The sequence below is a fragment of the Pleurodeles waltl genome, chromosome 12 (genome assembly GCF_031143425.1).
Source record: "Pleurodeles waltl isolate 20211129_DDA chromosome 12, aPleWal1.hap1.20221129, whole genome shotgun sequence".
In the NCBI taxonomy this organism is placed as follows: Eukaryota; Metazoa; Chordata; class Amphibia; order Caudata; family Salamandridae; genus Pleurodeles; species Pleurodeles waltl.
Window position 1 is genome coordinate 116,845,024 of NC_090451.1, and position 21,443 is coordinate 116,866,466.

Below are 21,443 nucleotides of genomic sequence, written 5' to 3' on the forward strand. Positions count from 1 at the left end.
GGTGGTGCCCGGCGCACGAAAGCGCGCCTTCTTGTGTTGTACGTCTCTTCGTGCAAATGCAAACTCAGATTTCCTGCACTGTGGTCGGCAGGAGAGACATGGGAAGGCGCAGTAGGGAAGGCTTGAGCAACGAACCGTTGGCTATGTTTTGTTGTTACTTTGGTGACATGAGCTCAAGTAATTTGAAGCAGAAGAAACGGCCAGACCTAAAAAAAACTCTCTTACCTCCAACACCGAATAACCACTATAATTATAATATCTCAAAAGCAGCTGGCCTTGTAAACTTAATGACCAAGCAAGCCGATGCATTTTGGGTTTTGTTGTAAAAGTATAAAAATACTATCCATCCTTTCCTTTTTCTCCGGCAACAAGCGATGTTCCAAAGATATCACAGCACACAGTGAGATTGAGTGAAAGAAGAGGCACTGAGGCTGGCGTGCAGCACTCCACAGCTCTTGTTATTGTAATCCAGACAGGGGGCGGAAGTAGAAAAGTATGAAGGAATGGCGATAGTAAGACCAACTCTTCTATGTATCTGCATTTCATGGAAAAAGGATATCTTTAGTACCCATGGCCGGTTAGCTCAGTTGGTTAGAGCGTGGTGCTAATAATGCCAAGGTTGCGGGTTCGATCCCCGTACGGGTCAGGTTGCATTTTTTCTCTCAACTAAACTCTTTTTTTCTCATTTAATCAAGCTCTTATAAATCCATACACTCTGTTGCTCCAGTATACGTTCACTTTCCATTAGTCCTTCTTTTGCCACTGCTGACCAAAGCTCAAGCCGGCAGCGCCAGTAGAACAACACAAGTGCAAGGGATTGTCTCTCCAAGATGGAGACACTGCCTCAGACTAAGTCTCGTGAGAGGTGGAGGGAGACCAAGAGCTGATTATTAGATGCGTGGGGATAAGAGGAACATAACTCAGGTGAACCGATTCTGGATAGTGATGCTTTAGCTAGGATCAGCAACGTTACAGGGGAAAGGATAGGAAAATAATTAGGTGACAGAAGTATAGAAGTGGCTACAAGGGGGTGTGTCTCTTAAGAGGGCCGAAAGATACACTGAAGGCGAAGGTGAAGTAAAAGAAGAAAGAAAGATCAAAGGAAGTCGACAGTGATTGAGAGAAAACTCACAAAGGCAAATTGAGCAAAAGACAAGGCCTGGGGAGTTAGACTACTTCAATGCAAATTTACGCCGCAGATGAGCATGACAACTGACCCTTGTACAGTGGTGCTGAAACTATTTTCAGTGTGGGGGTGCTGCCATCAAAGGGCTTCTGAAAATCCTGGAATCATACAAAGAACAAGTCCTGCGGAATGAGCCACGCACATTCAGAAAGAATGGTGATGCGTTGGTTACTTATTGGTAATCTTCATTAGCCTTAGTCCATTGCGTCCTTGTGACAGTCATTACAAAGTAAGGTGATGTCACCTTCCAACAGGAAGAAAGAACAGGAGGATCCTTAAATGCTAGCCCCATGCACCCAACCTGGGTGCCAAGCCCTTGCCAAAGGATTGATGGGAAGGTGGGCAGGATGTAATGTTTGTGACAAAGACAAGATGGACTGAGGGTAATGCAGAGTTCAAAACATTGGTACTGAAATGCAAAACAGAAAAATTATTAAGCCATAATGCTTGACAAATGTATGCTCTGAGGACCAAGTAGCCACCCTAGGAATTTCCTAGATTGTTACTCACTGGAATTCAACCCAGGAGGTGGCCATTCCTCTCGTAGACCATCCCTGAACTGGAATATATTCTAAAAAGCCTTGCAAAGCCAGAAAAATTGACAACTTAATCCACCTACTCAGAGTCATAAAAGTCACCTTCTTGTCTTTTCCAGGCTGTCCAAAAGTCACAAACAAGGAGTCGGTTTTCCTGAACTGCAGAGGCCTGGTGACATAAATGAAAAGAGCTCTTTAAACATCAAGTGTATTCAGCAAATGTTCCTCCGGAGAGGAAGGAGAGGGAATGAAAGAAGGAAGAATTATTTCCTAAGATCTATCAAAAATAGACTTAACCTTTGCAGCAAAGGTAAGGCTAGGCCTTAAAGTTAACCCATCTTCCAAAGTATCAAATGAAGAGAGGACAGCATTTTAAGGCTCCCAGCTCCCCAATTGTTCTCAGCAAGGTGATAGGAAATAGGAAAATAACTTTACAGTAAACAATCTTTATGTCTACAGTATCCAGATCCTCAAAGAGATAAAATTGCAAAGCCTATAAAAGAGTAGGAAGATTCTGAGTTGGAGAAAAGGAATTTTTCAACTGGTCTTACAATTGTCAAAAGATCAGAACAGTCTAGACACCAAAGATTGTAACATCGACGAAGGTACAGAAAAGTCCCTAAAAACCTTTATCGCAAAGCAATGAGCTTTCAGAGTGGAAAGAGATTCAAGTGAAACCCATTCAGAAGACAAACTACAGGTAGGTGCCAAAAGATCATGAGCAGAACATCACGTCTCAAAAGACTTCCAGTTCTTTGAGTAAGACTTCGAAGTAGAAGGCCTGCTGGAGTGCTGAATTAACTCCACTAAGGAAGAGGAAAGACCCTTTGCTAGCAGTCCAGACTTCTCAACCTCCAATGCGATAGAGTTAGTTGGAGCAACAAGGTCAGGGACGACGTTCTGAGAGAGACACACTTGAGCAGTACCCAAGGAGGTAGAAGAGCCAGGGGTTCAGAAGAGGAAACCATGACATCTCTGGCCAATAAGGGCCCACAAGAATAAAGTTCCCTCCCCCCTGCTGAGACTTGAAGAGAACCATCTGGATCAATAAAAAGTGGGGGAATGTATAAAGGAGACTTCTCAGCCACTTTATCACCAATACGTCCACTACCTAGGCTCCTTGTTCCGGAAGCCTGGATCAGAATCGACAAAGATGAGCATTGGCCTTGTTTGAAAAGAGATCCAGAAAGGGTTTCACAAACTCTCGGCATATCTCTCAAAACAACGACCTGGATAACGTCAACTCCAGCAAATTTGGAAACCTCCAGCTGTCTGCCATCACATTGTCGGTGCCCTTGATGTGTACTGCCGACGTGAGCAACAGGTTGATCTCTGCCCAATAACCCAATTGTTCTGCTATTGCATTGAGGGATTTTGAATGCATGCTTCACTGTTGGTTAATGTAAAAGACAGCTACCTTATTCTCTGTCTTTACTAGCACATTTTTTTGAGACAGATGATGATGGGAAAACTTCAAAGCCCTGAAGATTACCATCAACTCCATCTATTTCCATGACCTCCGACTCTCTAGGAAAGACCACTTGAATCGACAGGATCAGTCCAACACAGTAGCTCTCCAGCCAGGTTTGCTGGCATCTGTTGCGAGGAATTCAGGAGCATCCAGGTGTATTAGTGTCCACTTAGACCAGTGGTCTTCAAACTCTTTAATGCCGCATCCACCCAATGGGAAAAAAAAACATTGGTGCCTCCCCTCTGAATTGTCCACAATTCTTCTATTAAATTGACACTGTTTAAATATGTCTAGACCTATTTAAACATTGCAGTTAAGTTCTGTTACTGTTTTAAAAATGCAATCAAATACATGACCCCAAATATACTATTCTGGTAAGGCCTGCCCTACTAACCAATTGCAGCGTCATGCTCTGCTGAGTAAACTGATCTCACGACAGTGAGGAATGCACAGGCCGGGTGGTGCACGGCGCACGAAAGCGCGCCTTCTTGTGTTGTACGTCTCTTCGCGCAAATGCAAACTCAGATTTCCTGCACTGTGGTCGGCAGGAGAGACATGGGAAGGCGCAGTAGGGAAGGCTTGAGCATCGAACCATTGGCTATGTTTTGTTGTTACTTTGTTGACATGAGCTCAAGTAATTTGAAGCAGAAGGATCGGCCAGACCTAAAAAAAACTCTCTTACCTCCAACGCGGAATAACCACTATAATTATAATATCTCAAAAGCAGCTGGCCTTGTAAACTTAATGAAAAAGCAAGCTGATGCATTTTGGGTTTTGTTGTAAAAGAATAAAAATACTATCCATCCTTTCCTTTTTTTCCGGCAACAAGCGATGTTACAAAGATATCACAGCACACAGTGAGATTGAGTGAAAGAAGAGGCATTGAGGTTGGCGTGCAGCACTCCACATCTCTTGTTATTGTAATCCAGACAGGGGGCGGAAGGAGAAAAGTATGAAGGAATTGCGATAGTGAGACCAACTCTTCTATCTATCTGCATTTCATGGAAAAAGGATATCCATAGTACTCATGGCCGGTTAGCTCAGTTGGTTAGAGCGTGGTGCTAATAATGCCAAGGTCGGGGGTTCGATCCCCGTACGGGCCAGGTTGCATTTTTTCTCTCAACTAAACTCTTTTTTTCTCATTTAATCAAGCTCTTATAAATCCATACACTCTGTTGCTCCAGTATACGTTCACTTTCCATTAGTCCTTCTTTTGCCACTGCTCACCAAAGCTCAAGCCGGCAGTGCCAGTAGAACAACACAAGTGCAAGGGATTGTCTCTCCAAGATGGAGACACTGCCTCAGACTATGTCTCGTGAGAGGTGGAGGGAGACCAAGAGCTGATTATTAGATGCGTGGGGATAAGAGGAACATAACTCAGGTGAACAGATTCTGGAAAGTGATGCTATAGCTAGGATCAGCAACGTTACAGGGGAAAGGATAGGAAAATAATTAGGTGACAGAAGTATAGAAGTGGCTACAAGGGGGTGTGTCTCTTAAGAGGGCCGAAAGATACACTGAAGGCGAAGGTGAAGTAAAAGAATAAAGAAAGATCAAAGGAAGTCGACAGTGATTGAGAGAAAACTCACAAAGGCAAATTGAGCAAAAGACAAGGCCTGGGGAGTTAGACTACTTCAATGCAAATTTACGCCGCAGATGAGCATGACAACTGACCCTTGTACAGTGGTGCTGAAACAATTTTCAGTGTGGGGGTCCTGCCATCAAAGGGCTTCTGAAAATCCAGGAATCATACAAAGAACAAGTCCTGCGGAATGAGCCACGCACATTCAGAAAGAATGGTGATGCGTTGGTTACTCATTGGTAATCTTCATTAGCCTTAGTCCATTGCGTCTTTGTGACAGTCATTACAAAGTAAGGTGATGTCAACTTCCAACAGGAAGAAAGAACAGGAGGATCCTTAAATGCTAGCCCCATGCACCCAACCTGGGTGCCAAGCCCTTGCCAAAGGATTGATGGGAAGGTGGGCAGGATGTAATGTTTGTGACAAAGACAAGATGGACTGAGGGTAATGCAGAGTTCAAAACATTGGTACTGAAATGCAAAACAGAAAAATTATTAAGCCATAATGCTTGATAAATGTATGCTCTGATGACCAAGTAGCCACCCTAGGAATTTCCTAGATTGTTACTCACTGGAATTCAACCCAGGAGGTGGCCATTCCTCTCGTAGACCATCCCTGAACTGGAAGATATTCTAAAAAGCCTTGCAAAGCCAGAAAAATTGACAACTTAATCCACCTACTCAGAGTCATAAAAGTCACCTTCTTGTCTTTTCCAGGCTGTCCAAAAGTCACAAACAAGGAGTCGGTTTTCCTGAACTGCAGAGGCCTGGTGACATAAATGAAAAGAGCTCTTTAAACATCAAGTGTATTCAGCAAATGTTCCTCCGGAGAGGAAGGAGAGGGAATGAAAGAAGGAAGAATTATTTCCTAAGATCTATCAAAAATAGACTTAACCTTTGCAGCAAAGGTAAGGCTAGGCCTTAAAGTTACCCCATCTTCCAAAGTATCAAATGAAGAGAGGACAGCATTTTAAGGCTCCCAGCTCCCCAATTGTTCTCAGCAAGGTGATAGGAAATAGGAAAATAACTTTATAGGAAACAATCTTTATGTCTACAGTATCCAGATCCTCAAAGAGATAAAATTGCAAAGCCTATAAAAGAGTAGGAAGATTCTGAGTTGGAGAAAAGGGATTTTTCAACTGGTCTTACAATTGACAAAAGATCAGAACAGTCTAGACACCAAAGATTGTAACATCGACAAAGGTACAGAAAAGTCCCTAAAAACCTTTATCGCAAAGCAATGAGCTTTCAGAGTGGAAAGAGATTCAAGTGAAACCCATTCAGAAGAAAATGCAAAATAGCAGACAAACTACAGGTAGGTGCCAAAAGATCATGAGCAGAACATCACGTCTCAAAAGACTTCCAGTTCTTTGAGTAAGACTTCGAAGTAGAAGGCCTGCTGGAGTGCTGAATTAACTCCACTAAGGAAGAGGAAAGACCCTTTGCTAGCAGTCCAGACTTCTCAACCTCCAAAGCGATAGAGTGAGTTGGAGCAAGAAGGTCAGGGACGACGTTCTGAGAGAGACACACTTGAGCAGTACTCAAGGAGGTAGAAGGGCCAGGGGTTCAGAAGAGGAAACCATGACATCTCTGGCCAATAAGGGCCCACAAGAATAAATTTCCCTCCCCCTGCTGAGACTTGAAGAGAACCATCTGGATCAATAAAAAGGGGGGGAATGTATAAAGGAGACTTCTCAGCCACTTTATCACAAAATACGTCCACTACCTAGGCTCCTTGTTCCGGAAGCCTGGATCAGAATCGACAAAGATGAGCATTGTCATTGTTTGAAAAGAGATCCAGAAAGGGTTTCACAAACTCTCGGCATATCTCTCAAAACAACGACCTGGATAACGTCAACTCCAGCAAATTTGGAAACCTCCAGCTGTATGCCATCACATTGTCGGTGCCCTTGATGTGTACTGCCGACGTGTGCAACAGGTTGATCTCTGCCCAATAACCCAATTGTTCTGCTATTGCATTGAGGGATTTTGAATGCATGCTTCACTGTTGGTTAATGTAAAAGACAGCTATCTCATTCTCTGTCTTTACTAGCACATTTTTTTGAGACAGATGATGATGGGAAAACTTCAAAGCCCTGAAGATTACCATCAACTCCATCTATTTCCATGACCTCCGACTCTCTAGGAAAGACCACTTGAATCGACAGGATCAGTCCAACACAGTAGCTCTCCAGCCAGGTTTGCTGGCATCTGTTGCGAGGATTCAGGAGCATCCAGGTATATTAGTGTCCACTTAGACCAGTGGTCTTCAAACTCTTTAATGCCGCATCCACCCAATGGGAAAAAAAAACATTGGTGCCTCCCCTCTGAATTGTCCACAATTCTTCTATTAAATTGACACTGTTTAAATATGTCTAGACCTATTTCAACATTGCAGTTAAGTTCTGTTACTGTTTTAAAAATGCAATCAAATACATGACCCCAAATATACTATTCTGGTCAGGCCTGCCCTACTAACCAATTGCAGCGTCATGCTCTACTGAGTAAACTGATCTCACGACAGTGAGGAATGCACAGGCCGGGTGGTGCCCGGCGCACGAAAGCACGCCTTCTTGTGTTGTACGTCTCTTTGCGCAAATGCAAACTCAGATTTCCTGCACTGTGGTCGGCAGGAGATACATGGGAAGGCGCAGTAGGGAAGGCTTGAGCATCGAACCGTTGGCTATGTTTTGTTGTTACTTTGTTGACATGAGCTCAAGTAATTTGAAGCAGAAGGAACGGCCAGACCTAAAAAAAACTCTCTTACCTCCAACGCCGAATAACCACTATAATTATAATATCTCAAAAGCAGCTGGCCTTGTAAACTTAATGAGCAAGCAAGCCGATGCATTTTGGGTTTTGTTGTAAAAGAATAAAAAAACTATCCATCCTTTCCTTTTTTTCCGGCAACAAGCGATGTTACAAAGATATCACAGCACACAGTGAGATTGAGTGAAAGAAGAGGCACTGAGGCTGGCGTGCAGCACTCCACAGCTCTTGTTATTGTAATCCAGACAGGGGGCGGAAGGAGAAAAGTATGAAGGAATTGCGATCGTGAGACCAACTCTTCTATCTATCTGCATCTCATGGAAAAAGGATATCTGTAGTACTCATGGCAGGTTAGCTCAGTTGGTTAGAGCGTGGTGCTAATAACGCCAAGGTCACGGGTTCAATCCCCGTACGGGCCAGGTTGCATTTTTTCTCTCAACTAAACTCTTTTTTTCTCATTTAATCAAGCTCTTATAAATCCATACACTCTGTTGCCCCAGTATACGTTCACTTTCCATTAGTCCTTCTTTTGCCACTGCTGACCAAAGCTCAAGCCGGCAGCGCCAGTAGAACAACACAAGTGCAAGGGATTGTCTCTCCAAGATGGAGACACTGCCTCAGACTATGTCTCGTGAGAGGTGGAGGGAGACCAAGAGCTGATTATTAGATGCGTGGGGATAAGAGGAACATAACTCAGGTGAACAGATTCTGGATAGTGATGCTATAGCTAGGATCAGCAACGTTACAGGGGAAACGATAGGAAAATAATTAGGTGACAGAAGTATAGAAGTGGCTACAAGTGGGTGTGTCTCTTAAGAGGGCCGAAAGATACACTGAAGGCGAAGGTGAAGTAAAAGAAGCAAGAAAGATCAAAGGAAGTCGACAGTGATTGAGAGAAAACTCACAAAGGCAAATTGAGCAAAAGACAAGGCCTGGGGAGTTAGACTACTTCAATGCAAATCTACCCTGCAGATGAGCATGACAACTGACCCTTGTACAGTGGTGCTGAAACAATTTTCAGTGTGGGGGTGCTGCCATCAAAGGGCTTCTGAAAATCCAGGAATCATACAAAGAACAAGTCCTGCGGAATGAGCCACGCACATTCAGAAAGAATGGTGATGCGTTGGTTACTTATTGGTAATCTTCATTAGCCTTAGTCCATTGCGTCCTTGTGACAGTCATTACAAAGTAAGGTGATGTCACCTTCCAACAGGAAGAAAGAACAGGAGGATCCTGAAATGCTAGCCCCATGCACCCAACCTGGGTGCCAAGCTCTTGCGAAAGGAGTGATGGGAAGGTGGGCAGGATGTAATGTTTGGGACATAGACAAGATGGACTAAGGGTAATGCAGAGTTCAAAACATTGGTACTGAAATGCAAAACAGAAAAATTATTAAGCCATAATGCTTGACAAATGTATGCTCTGAGGACCAAGTAGCCACCCTAGGAATTTCCTAGATTGTTACTCACTTTAATTCAACCCAGGAGGTGGCCATTCCTCTCGTAGACCATCCCTGAACTGGAAGATATTCTAAAAAGCCTTGCAAAGCCAGAAAAATTGACAACTTAATCCACCTACTCAGAGTCATAAAAGTCACCTTCTTGTCTTTTCCAGGCTGTCGAAAAGTCACTAACAAGGAGTCGGTTTTCCTGAACTGCAGAGGCCTGGTGACATAAATGAAAAGAGCTCTTTAAACATCAAGTGTATTCAGCAAATGTTCCTCCGGAGAGGAAGGAGAGGGAATGAAAGAAGGAAGAATTATTTCCTAAGATCTATCAAAAATAGACTTAACCTTTGCAGCAAAGGTAAGGCTAGGCCTTAAATTTACCCCATCTTCCAAAGTATCAAATGAAGAGAGGACAGCATTTTAAGGCTCCCAGCTCCCCAATTGTTCTCAGCAAGGTGATAGGAAAAAGGAAAATAACTTTATAGGAAACAATCTTTATGTCTACAGTATCCAGATCCTCAAAGAGATAATATTGCAAAGCCTATAAAAGAGTAGGAAGATTCTGAGTTGGAGAAAAGGGATTTTTCAACTGGTCTTACAATTGACAAAAGATCAGAACAGTCTAGACACCAAAGATTGTAACATCGACGAAGGTACAGAAAAGTCCCTAAAAACCTTTATCGCAAAGCAATGAGCTTTCAGAGTGGAAAGAGATTCAAGTGAAACCCATTCAGAAGAAAATGCAAAATAGCAGACAAACTACAGGTAGGTGCCAAAAGATCATGAGCAGAACATCACGGCTCAAAAGACTTCCAGTTCTTTGAGTAAGACTTCGAAGTAGAAGGCCTGCTGGAGTGCTGAATTAACTCCACTAAGGAAGAGGAAAGACCCTTTGCTAGCAGTCCAGACTTCTCAACCTCCAAAGCGATGGAGTGAGTTGGAGCAAGAAGGTCAGGGACGACGTTCTGAGAGAGACACACTTGAGCAGTACCCAAGGAGGTAGAAGAGCCAGGGGTTCAGAAGAGGAAACCATGACATCTCTGGGCAATAAGGGCCCACAAGAATAAAGTTCCCTCCCCCCTGCTGAGACTTGAAGAGAACCATCTGGATCAATAAAAAGTGGGGGAATGTATAAAGGAGACTTCTCAGCCACTTTATCACCAATACGTCCACTACCTACACTCCTTGTTCCGGAAGCCTGGATCAGAATCGACAAAGATGAGCATTGTCCTTGTTTGAAAAGAGATCCAGAAAGGGTTTCACAAACTCTCGGCATATCTCTCAAAACAACGACCTGGATAACGTCAACTCCAGCAAATTTGGAAACCTCCAGCTGTCTGCCATCACATTGTCGGTGCCCTTGATGAGTACTGCCGACGTATGCAACAGGTTGGTCTCTGCTCAATAACCCAATTGTTCTGCTATTGCATTGAGGGATTTTGAATGCCTGCTTCACTCTTGGTTAATGTAAAAGACAGCGACCTTATTCTCTGTCTTTACTAGCACATTTTTTTGAGACAGATGATGATGGGAAAACTTCAAAGCCCTGAAGATTACCATCAACTCCATCTATTTCCATGACCTCCGACTCTCTAGGAAAGACCACTTGAATCGACAGGATCAGTCCAACACAGTAGCTCTACAGCCAGGTTTGCTGGCATTTGTTGCGAGGAATTCAGGAGCATCCAGGTGTATTAGTGTCCACTTAGACCAGTGGTCTTCAAACTCTTTAATGCCGCATCCACCCAATGGGAAAAAAAAACATTGCTGCCTCCCCTCTGAATTGTCCACAATTCTTCTATTAAATTGACACTGTTTAAATATGTCTAGACCTATTTAAACATTGCAGTTAAGTTCTGTTAATGTTTTAAAAATGCAATCAAATACATGACCCCAAATATACTATTCTGGTCAGGCCTGCCCTACTAACCAATTGCAGCGTCATGCTGTGCTGAGTAAACTGATCTCACGACAGTGAGGAATGCACAGGCCGGGTGGTGCCCGGCGCACGAAAGCGCGCCTTCTTGTGTTGTACGTCTCTTTGCGCAAATGCAAACTCAGATTTCCTGCACTGTGGTCGGCAGGAGATACATGGGAAGGCGCAGTAGGGAAGGCTTGAGCATCGAACCGTTGGCTATGTTTTGTTGTTACTTTGTTGACATGAGCTCAAGTAATTTGAAGCAGAAGGAACGGCCAGACCTAAAAAAAACTCTCTTACCTCCAACGCCGAATAACCACTATAATTATAATATCTCAAAAGCAGCTGGCCTTGTAAACTTAATGAGCAAGCAAGCCGATGCATTTTGGGTTTTGTTGTAAAAGAATAAAAAAACTATCCATCCTTTCCTTTTTTTCCGGCAACAAGCGATGTTACAAAGATATCACAGCACACAGTGAGATTGAGTGAAAGAAGAGGCACTGAGGCTGGCGTGCAGCACTCCACAGCTCTTGTTATTGTAATCCAGACAGGGGGCGGAAGGAGAAAAGTATGAAGGAATTGCGATCGTGAGACCACTCTTCTATCTATCTGCATCTCATGGAAAAAGGATATCTGTAGTACTCATGGCAGGTTAGCTCAGTTGGTTAGAGCGTGGTGCTAATAACGCCAAGGTCACGGGTTCAATCCCCGTACGGGCCAGGTTGCATTTTTTCTCTCAACTAAACTCTTTTTTTCTCATTTAATCAAGCTCTTATAAATCCATACACTCTGTTGCTCCAGTATACGTTCACTTTCCATTAGTCCTTCTTTTGCCACTGCTGACCAAAGCTCAAGCCGGCAGCGCCAGTAGAACAAAACAAGTGCAAGGGATTGTCTCTCCAAGATGGAGACACTGCCTCAGACTATGTCTCGTGAGAGGTGGAGGGAGACCAAGAGCTGATTATTAGATGCGTGGGGATAAGAGGAACATAACTCAGGTGAACAGATTCTGGATAGTGATGCTATAGCTAGGATCAGCAACGTTACAGGGGAAAGGATAGGAAAATAATTAGGTGACAGAAGTATAGAAGTGGCTACAAGGGGGAGTGTCTCTTAAGAGGTCCGAAAGATACACTGAAGGCGAAGGTGAAGTGAGAGAAGAAAGAAAGATCAAAGGAAGTCGACAGTGATTGAGAGAAAACTCACAAAGGCAAATTGAGCAAAAGACAAGGCCTGGGGAGTTAGACTACTTCAATGCAAATTTACGCCTCAGATGAGCATGACAACTGACCCTTGTACAGTGGTGCTGAAACAATTTTCAGTGTGGGGGTGCTGTCATCAAAGGGCTTCCGAAAATCCAGGAATTATACAAAGAACAAGTCCTGCGGAATGAGCCACGCACATTCAGAAAGAGTGGTGATGCGTTGGTTACTTATTGGTAATCTTCATTAGCCTTAGTCCATTGCGTCCTTGTGACAGTCATTACAAAGTAAGGTGATGTCACCTTCCAACAGGAAGAAAGAACATGAGGAGACTTAAATGCTAGCCCCATGCACCCAACCTGGGTGCCAAGCCCTTGCCAAAGGACTGATGGGAAGGTGGGCAGGATGTAATGTTTGTGACAAAGACAAGATGGACTAAGGGTAATGCAGAGTTCAAAACATTGGTACTCAAATGCAAAACAGAAAAATTATTAAGCCATAATGCTTGACAGATGTATGCTCTGAGGACCAAGTAGCCACCCTAGGAATTTCCTAGATTGTTACTCACTGGAATTCAACCCAGGAGGTGGCCATTCCTCTCGTAGACCATCCCTGAACTGGAAGATATTCTAAAAAGCCTTGCAAAGCCAGAAAAATTGAAAACTTAATCCACCTACTCAGAGTCATAAAAGTCCCCTTCTTGTCTTTTCCAGGCTGTCCAAAAGTCACAAACAAGGAGTCGGTTTTCCTGAACTGCAGAGGCCTGGTGACATAAATGAAAAGAGCTCTTTAAACATCAAGTGTATTCAGCAAATGTTCCTCCGGAGAGGAAGGAGAGGGAATGAAAGAAGGAAGAATTATTTCCTAAGATCTATCAAAAATAGACTTAACCTTTGCAGCAAAGGTAAGGCTAGGCCTTAAAGTGACCCCATCTTCCAAAGTATCAAATGAAGAGAGGACAGCATTTTAAGGCTCCCAGCTCCCCAATTGTTCTCAGCAAGGTGATAGGAAATAGGAAAATAACTTTATAGGAAACAATCTTTATGTCTACAGTATCCAGATCCTCAAAGAGATAAAATTGCAAAGCCTATAAAAGAGTAGAAAGATTCTGAGTTGGAGAAAAGGGATTTTTCAACTGGTCTTACAATTGACAAAAGATCAGAACACTCTAGACACCAAAGATTGTAACATCGACGAAGGTACAGAAAAGTCCCTAAAAACCTTTATCGCAAAGCAATGAGCTTTCAGAGTGGAAAGAGATTCAAGTGAAATCCATTCAGAAAAAATGCAAAATAGCAGACAAACTACAGGTAGGTGCCAAAAGATCATGAGCAGAACATCACGTCTCAAAAGACTTCCAGTTCTTTGAGTAAGGCTTCGAAGTAGAAGGCCTGCTGGAGTGCTGAATTAACTCCACTAAGGAAGAGGAAAGACCTTTTCCTAGCAGTCCAGACTTCTCAACCTCCAAAGCGATAGAGTGAGTTGGAGCAAGAAGGTCAGGGACGACGACGTTCTGAGAGAGACACACTTGAGCAGTACCCAAGGAGGTAGAAGAGCCAGGGGTTCAGAAGAGGAAACCATGACATCTCTGGCCAATAAGGGCCCACAAGAATAAATTTCCCTCCCCCCTGCTGAGACTTGAAGAGAACCATCTGGATCAATAAAAAGTGGGGGAATGTATAAAGGAGACTTCTCAGCCACTTTATCACCAATACGTCCACTACCTAGGCTCCTTGTTCCGGAAGCCTGGATCAGAATCGACAAAGATGAGCATTGTCCTTATTTGAAAAGAGATCCAGAAAGGGCTTCACAAACTCTCGGCATATCTCTCAAAACAACGACCTGGATAACGTCAACTCCAGCAAATTTGGAAACCTCCACCTGTCTGCCATCACATTGTCGGTGCCCTTGATGTGTACTGCCGAGGTGTGCAACAGGTTGGTCTCTGCCCAATAACCCAATTGTTCTGCTATTGCATTGAGGGATTTTGAATGCATGCTTCACTGTTGGTAAATGTAAAAGACAGCTACCTTATTCTCAGTCTTTACTAGCCCATTTTTCTGAGACAGATGATGATGGGAAAACTTCAAAGCCCTGAAGATTACCATCAACTCCATCTATTTCCATGACCTCCGACTCTCTAGGAAAGACCACTTGAATCGACAGGATCAGTCCAACACAGTAGCTCTCCAGCCAGGTTTGCTGGCATCTGTTGCGAGGAATTCAGGAGCATCCAGGTGTATTAGTGTCCACTTAGACCAGTGGTCTTCAAACTCTTTAATGCCGCATCCACCCAATGGGAAAAAAAAACATTGGTGCCTCCCCTCTGAATTGTCCACAATTCTTCTATTAAATTGACACTGTTTAAATATGTCTAGACCTATTTAAACATTGCAGTTAAGTTCTGTTACTGTTTTAAAAATGCAATCAAATACATAACCCCAAATATACTATTCTGGTCAGGCCTGCCCTACTAACCAATTGCAGCGTCATGCTCTTCTGAGTAAACTGATCTCACGACAGTGAGGAATGCACAGGCCGGGTGGTGCCCGGCGCACGAAAGCGCTCCTTCTTGTGTTGTACGTCTCTTCGCGCAAATGCAAACTCAGATTTCCTGCACTGTGGTCGGCAGGAGAGACATGGGTAGGCGCAGTAGGGAAGGCTTGAGCAACGAACCGTTGGCTATGTTTTGTTGTTACTTTGTTGACATGAGCTCAAGTAATTTGAAGCAGAAGGAACGGCCAGACCTCAAAAAAACTCTCTTACCTCCAACGCCGAATAACCACTATAATTATAATATCTCAAAAGCAGCTGGCCTTGTAAACTTAATGACCAAGCAAGCCGATGCATTTTGGGTTTTGTTGTAAAAGAATAAAAATACTATCCATCCTTTCCTTTTTTTCCGGCAACAAGCGATGTTACAAAGATATCACAGCACACAGTGAGATTGAGTGAAAGAAGAGGCACTGAGGCTGGCGTGCAGCACTCCACAGCTCTTGTTATTGTAATCCAGACAGGGGGCGGAAGGAGAAAAGTATGAAGGAATTGCGATAGTAAGACCAACTCTTCTATGTATCTGCATTTCATGGAAAAAGGATATCTTAAGTACTCATTGCTGGTTAGTTCAGTTGGTTAGAGCGTGGTGCTAATAACGCCAAGGTCGCAGGTTCGATCCCTGTATGGGCCAGGTTGCATTTTTTCTCTCAACTAAACTCTTTTTTTCTCATTTAATCAAGCTCTTATAAATCCATACACTCTGTTGCTCCAGTATATGTTCACTTTCCATTAGTCCTTCTTTTACCACTGCTGACCAAAGCTCAAGCCGGCAGCGCCAGTAGAACAACACAAGTGCAAGGGATTGTCTCTCCAAGATGGAGACACTGCCTCAGACTATGTCTCGTGAGAGGTGGAGGGAGACCAAGAGCTGATTATTAGATGCGTGGGGATAAGAGGAACATAACTCAGGTGAACAGATTCTGGATAGTGATGCTATAGCTAGGATCAGCAACGTTACAGGGGAAAGGATAGGAAAATAATTAGGTGACAGAAGTATAGAAGTGGCTACAAGGGGGTGTGTCTCTTAAGAAGGCTGAAAGATACACTGAAGGCGAAGGTGAAGTGAAAGAAGAAAGAAAGATCAAAGGAAGTCGACAGTGATTGAGAGAAAACTCACAAAGGCAAATTGAGCAAAAGACAAGGCCTGGGGAGTTGGACTAATTCAATGCAAATTTACGCTGCAGATGAGCATGACAACTGACCCTTGTCCAGTGGTGCTGAAACAATTTTCAGTGTGGGAGTGCTGCCATCAAAGGGCTTCTGAAAATCCAGGAATCATACAAAGAACAAGTCCTGCGGAATGAGCCACGCACATTCAGAAAGAGTGGTGATGCGTTGGTTACTTATTGGTAATCTTCATTAGCCTTAGTCCATTGCGTCCTTGTGACAGTCATTACAAAGTAAGGTGATGTCACCTTCCAACAGGAAGAAAGAACAGGAGGATCCTTAAATGCTAGCCCCATGCACCCAACCTGGGTGCCAAGCCCTTGCCAAAGGACTGATGGGAAGGTGGGCAGGATGTAATGTTTGTGACAAGGACAAGATGGACTAAGGGTAATGCAGAGTTCAAAACATTGGTACTCAAATGCAAAACAGAAAAATTATTAAGCGATAATGCTTGACAAATGTATGCTCTGAGGACCAAGTAGCCACCCTAGGAATTTCCTAGATTGTTACTCACTGGAATTCAACCCAGGAGGTGGCCATTCCTCTCGTAGACCATCCCTGAACTGGAAGATATTCTAAAAAGCCTTGCAAAGCCAGAAAAATTGACAACTTAATCCACCTACTCAGAGTCATAAAAGTCACCTTCTTGTCTTTTCCAGGCTGTCCAAAAGTCACAAACAAGGAGTCGGATTTCCTGAACTGCAGAGGCCTGGTGACATAAATGAAAAGAGCTCTTTAAACATCAAGTGTATTCAGCAAATGTTCCTCCGGAGAGGAAGGAGAGGGAATGAAAGAAGGAAGAATTATTTCCTAAGATCTATCAAAAATAGACTTAACCTTTGCAGCAAAGGTAAGGCTAGGCTATAAAGTTACCCCATCTTCCAAAGTATCAAATGAAGAGAGGACAGCATTTTAAGGCTCCCAGCTCCCCAATTGTTCTCAGCAAGGTGATAGGAAATAGGAAAATAACTTTATAGGAAACAATCTTTAAGTCTACAGTATCCAGATCCTCAAAGAGATAAAATTGCAAAGCCTATAAAAGAGTAGGAAGATTCTGAGTTGGAGAAAAGGGATTTTTCAACTGGTCTTACAATTGACAAAAGATCAGAACAGTCTAGACACCAAAGATTGTAACATCGACGAAGGTACAGAAAAGTCCCTAAAAACCTTTATCGCAAGGCAATGAGCTTTCAGAGTGGAAAGAGATTCAAGTGAAACCCATTCAGAAGAAAATACAAAATAGCAGACAAACTACAGGTAGGTGCCAAAAGATCATGAGCAGAACATCACGGCTCAAAAGACTTCCAGTTCTTTGAGTAAGACTTCGAAGTAGAAGGCCTGCTGGAGTGCTGAATTAACTCCACTAAGAAAGAGGAAAGACCCTTTGCTACCAGTCCAGACTTCTCAACCTCCAAAGCGATAGAGTGAGTTGGAGCAAGAAGTTCAGGGACGACGTTCTGAGAGAGACACACTTGAGCAATACCTAAGGAGGTTGAAGAGCCAGGGGTTCAGAAGAGGAAACCATGACATCTCTGGCCAATAAGGGCCCACAAGAATAAAGTTCCCTCCCCCCTGCGGAGACTTGAAGAGAACCATCTGGATCAATAAAAAGTGGGGGAATGTATAAAGGAGACTTCTCAGCCACTTTATCACCAATACGTCCACTACCTAGGCTCCTTGTTCCGGAAGCCTGGATCAGAATCGACAAAGATGAGCATTGTCCTTGTTTGAAAAGAGATCCAGAAAGGGTTTCACAAACTCTCGGCATATCTCTCAAAACAATGACCTGGATAACGTCAACTCCAGCAAATTTGGAAACCTCCAGCTGTCTGCCATCACATTGTCGGTGCCCTTGATGTGTACTGCCGACGTGTGCAACAGGTTGATCTCTGCCCAATAACCCAATTGTTCTGCTATTGCATTGAGGGATTTTTAATGCATGCTTCACTGTTGGTTAATGTAAAAGACAGCTACCTTATTCCTTGTCTTTACTAGCACATTTTTTTGAGACAGATGATGATGGGAAAACTTCAAAGCCCTGAAGATTACCATCAACTCCATCTATTTCCATGACCTCCGACTCTCTAGGAAAGACCACTTGAATCGACAGGATCAGTCCAACACAGTAGCTCTCCAGCCAGGTTTGCTGGCATCTGTTGCGAGGAATTCAGGAGCATCCAGGTGTATTAGTGTCCACTTAGACCAGTGGTCTTCAAACTCTTTAATGCTGCATCCACCCAATGGGAAAAAAAACCATTGGTGACTCCCCTCTGAATTGTCCACAATTCTTCTATTAAATTGACACTGTTTAAATATGTCTAGACCTATTTAAACATTGCAGTTAAGTTCTGTTACTGTTTTAAAAATGCAATCAAATACATGACCCCAAATATACTATTCTGGTCAGGCCTGCCCTACTAACCAATTGCAGCGTCATGCTCTGCTGAGTAAACTGATCTCACGACAGTGAGGAATGCACAGGCCGGGTGGTGCCCGGCGCATGAAAGCGCGCCTTCTTGTGTTGTACGTCCCTTCGCGCAAATGCAAACTCAGATTTCCTGCACTGTGGTCGGCAGGAGAGACATGGGAAGGCGCAGTAGTGAAGGCTTGAGCATCGAACCGTTGGCTATGTTTTGTTGTTACTTTGTTGACATGAGCTCAAGTAATTTGAAGCAGAAGGAACGGCCAGACCTAAAAAAACCTCTCTTACCTCCAACGCCGAATAACCACTATAATTATAATATCTCAAAAGCAGCTGGCCTTGTAAACTTAATGACCAAGCAAGCCGATGCATTTTGGGTTTTGTTGTAAAAGAATAAAAATACTATCCATCCCTTCCTTTTTTTCTGGCAACAAGCGATGTTACAAAGATATCACAGCACACAGTGAGATTGAGTGAAAGAAGAGGCACTGAGGCTGGCGTGCAGCACTCCACAGCTCTTGTTATTGTAATCCAGACAGGGGGCGGAAGGAGAAAAGTATGAAGGAATTGCGATCGTGAGACCAACTCTTCTATCTATATGCATTTCTTGGAAAAAGGATATCTGTAGTACTCATGGCTGGTTAGCTCAGTTGGTTAGAGCGTGGTGCTAATAACACCAAGGTCACGGGTTCTATCCCGTACGGGCCAGGTTGCATTTTTTCTCTCAACTAAACTCTTTTTTTCTCATTTAATCAAGCTCTTATAAATCCATACACTCTGTTGCTCCAGTATACGTTCACTTTCCATTAGTCCTTCTTTTGCCACTGCTGACCAAAGCTCAAGCCAGCAGCGCCAGTAGAACAACACAAGTGCAAGGGATTGTCTCTCCAAGATGGAGACACTGCCTCAGACTATGTCTCGTGAGAGGTGGAGGGAGACCAAGAGCTGATTATTAGATGCGTGGGGATAAGAGGAACATAACTCAGGTGAACAGATTCTGGATAGTGATGCTATAGCTAGGATCAGCAACGTTACAGGGGAAAGGATAGGAAAATAATTAGGTGACAGAAGTATAGAAGTGGCTACAAGGGGGTGTGTCTCTTAAGAGGGCCGAAAGATACACTGAAGGCGAAGGTGAAGTAAAAGAAGAAAGAAAGATCAAAGGAAGTTGACAGTGATTGAGAGAAAACTCACAAAGGCAAATTGAGCAAAAGACAAGGCCTGGGGAGTTAGATTACTTCAATGCAAATTTACGCCGCAGATGAGCATGACAACTGACCCTTGTACAGTGGTGCTGAAAACTTTTCAGTGTGGGGGTGCTGCCATCAAAGGGCTTCTGAAAATCCAGGAATCATACAAAGAACAAGTCCTGCAGAATGAGCCACGCACATTCAGAAAGAATGGTGATGCGTTGGTTACTTATTGGTAATCTTCATTAGCCTTAGTCCATTGCGTTCTTGTGACAGTCATTACAAAGTAAGGTGATGTCACCTTCCAACAGGAAGAAAGAACAGGAGGATCCTTAAATGCAAGCCCCATGCACCCAACCTGGGTGCCAAGCCCTTGCCAAATGACTGATGGGAAGGTGGGCAGGATGTAATGTTTGTGACAAAGACAAGATGGACTAAGGGTAATGCAGAGTTCAAAACATTGGTACTCAAATGCAAAACAGAAAAATTATTAAGCCATAATGCTTGACAAATGTATGCTCTGAGGACCAAGTAGCCACCCTAGGAATTTCCTAGATTGTTACTCACTGGAATTCAACCCAGGAGGTGGCCATTTCTCTCGTAGACCATCCCTGAACTGGAAGATATTCTAAAAAGCCTTGCAAAGCCAGAAAAATTGACAACTTAATCCACCTACTCAGAGTAAAAAAAAATCACCTTCTTGTCTTTTCCAGGCTGTCCAAAAGTCACAAACAAGGAGTCGGTTTTCCTGAACTGCAGAGGCCTGGTGACATGAATGAAAAGAGCTCTTTAAACATCAAGTGTATTCAGAAAATGTTCCTCCAGAGAGGAAGGAGAGGTAATGAAAGAAGGAAGAATTATTTCCTAAGATCTATCAAAAATAGACTTAACCTTTGCAGCAAAGGTAAGGCTAGGCCTTAAAGTTACCCCATCTTCCAAAGTATCAAATGAAGAGAGGACAGCATTTTAAGGCTCCCAGCTCCCCAATTGTTCTCAGCAAGGTGATAGGAAATAGGAAAATAACTTTATAGGAAACAATCTTTATGTCTACAGTATCCAGATCCTCAAAGAGATAGAATTGCAAAGCCTATAAAAGAGTAGGAAGATTCTGAGTTGGAGAAAAGGGATTTTTCAACTGGTCTTACAATTGACAAAAGATCACAACAGTCTAGACACCAAAGACTGTAACATCGACGAAGGTACAGAAAAGTCCCTAAAAACCTTTATCGCAAAGCAATGAGCTTTCAGAGTGGAAAGAGATTCAAGTGAAACCCATTCAGAAGAAAATGCAAAATAGCAGACAAACTACAGGTAGGAGCCAAAAGATCATGAGCAGAACATCACGTCTCAAAAGACTTCCAGTTCTTTGAGTAAGACTTCGAAGTAGAAGGCCTGCTGGAGTGCTGAATTAACTCCACTAAGGAAGAGGAAAGACCCTTTGCTAGCAGTCCAGACTTCTCAACCTCCAAAGCGATAGAGTGAGTTGGAGCAAGAAGGTCAGGGACGACGTTCTGAGAGAGACACACTTGAGCAGTACTCAAGGAGGTAGAAGAGCCAAGGGTTCAGAAGAGGAAACCATGACATCTCTGGCCAATAAGGGCCCACAAGAATAAAGTTCCCTCCCCTCTGCTGAGACTTGAAGAGAACCATCTGGATCAATAAAAAGTGGGGGAATGTATAAAGGAGACTTCTCAGCCACTTTATCACCAATACGTCCACTACCTAGGCTCCTTGTTCCGGAAGCCTGGATCAGAATCGACAAAGATGAGCATTGTCCTTGTTTGAAAAGAGATCCAGAAAGGGTTTCACAAACTCTCGGCATATCTCTCAAAACAACGACCTGGATAACGTCAACTCCAGCAAATTTGGAAACCTCCAGCTGTCTGCCATCACATTGTCGGTGCCCTTGATGTGTACTGCCGACGTGTGCAACAGGTTGATCTCTGCCCAATAACCCAATTGTTCTGCTATTGCATTGAGGGATTTTGAATGCATGCT

The 21,443-nt window shown here is 43.4% G+C and overlaps 3 non-coding genes across 3 annotated transcripts; all 3 read left to right on the forward strand.

The window, feature by feature from the left end:
• Nucleotides 1-572: 572 nt before the first annotated feature.
• On the forward strand, nucleotides 573-646 carry TRNAI-AAU (transfer RNA isoleucine (anticodon AAU)). Its single transcript has one exon. It is a non-coding gene; the product is annotated as a tRNA-Ile (tRNA).
• Nucleotides 647-7,888: 7,242 nt separating this feature from the next.
• Nucleotides 7,889-7,962, forward strand: TRNAI-AAU (transfer RNA isoleucine (anticodon AAU)). Its single transcript has one exon. It is a non-coding gene; the product is annotated as a tRNA-Ile (tRNA).
• A 3,592-nt stretch (nucleotides 7,963-11,554) lies between these two features.
• On the forward strand, nucleotides 11,555-11,628 carry TRNAI-AAU (transfer RNA isoleucine (anticodon AAU)). Its single transcript has one exon. It is a non-coding gene; the product is annotated as a tRNA-Ile (tRNA).
• The last annotated feature ends 9,815 nt before the right edge of the window (nucleotides 11,629-21,443 follow it).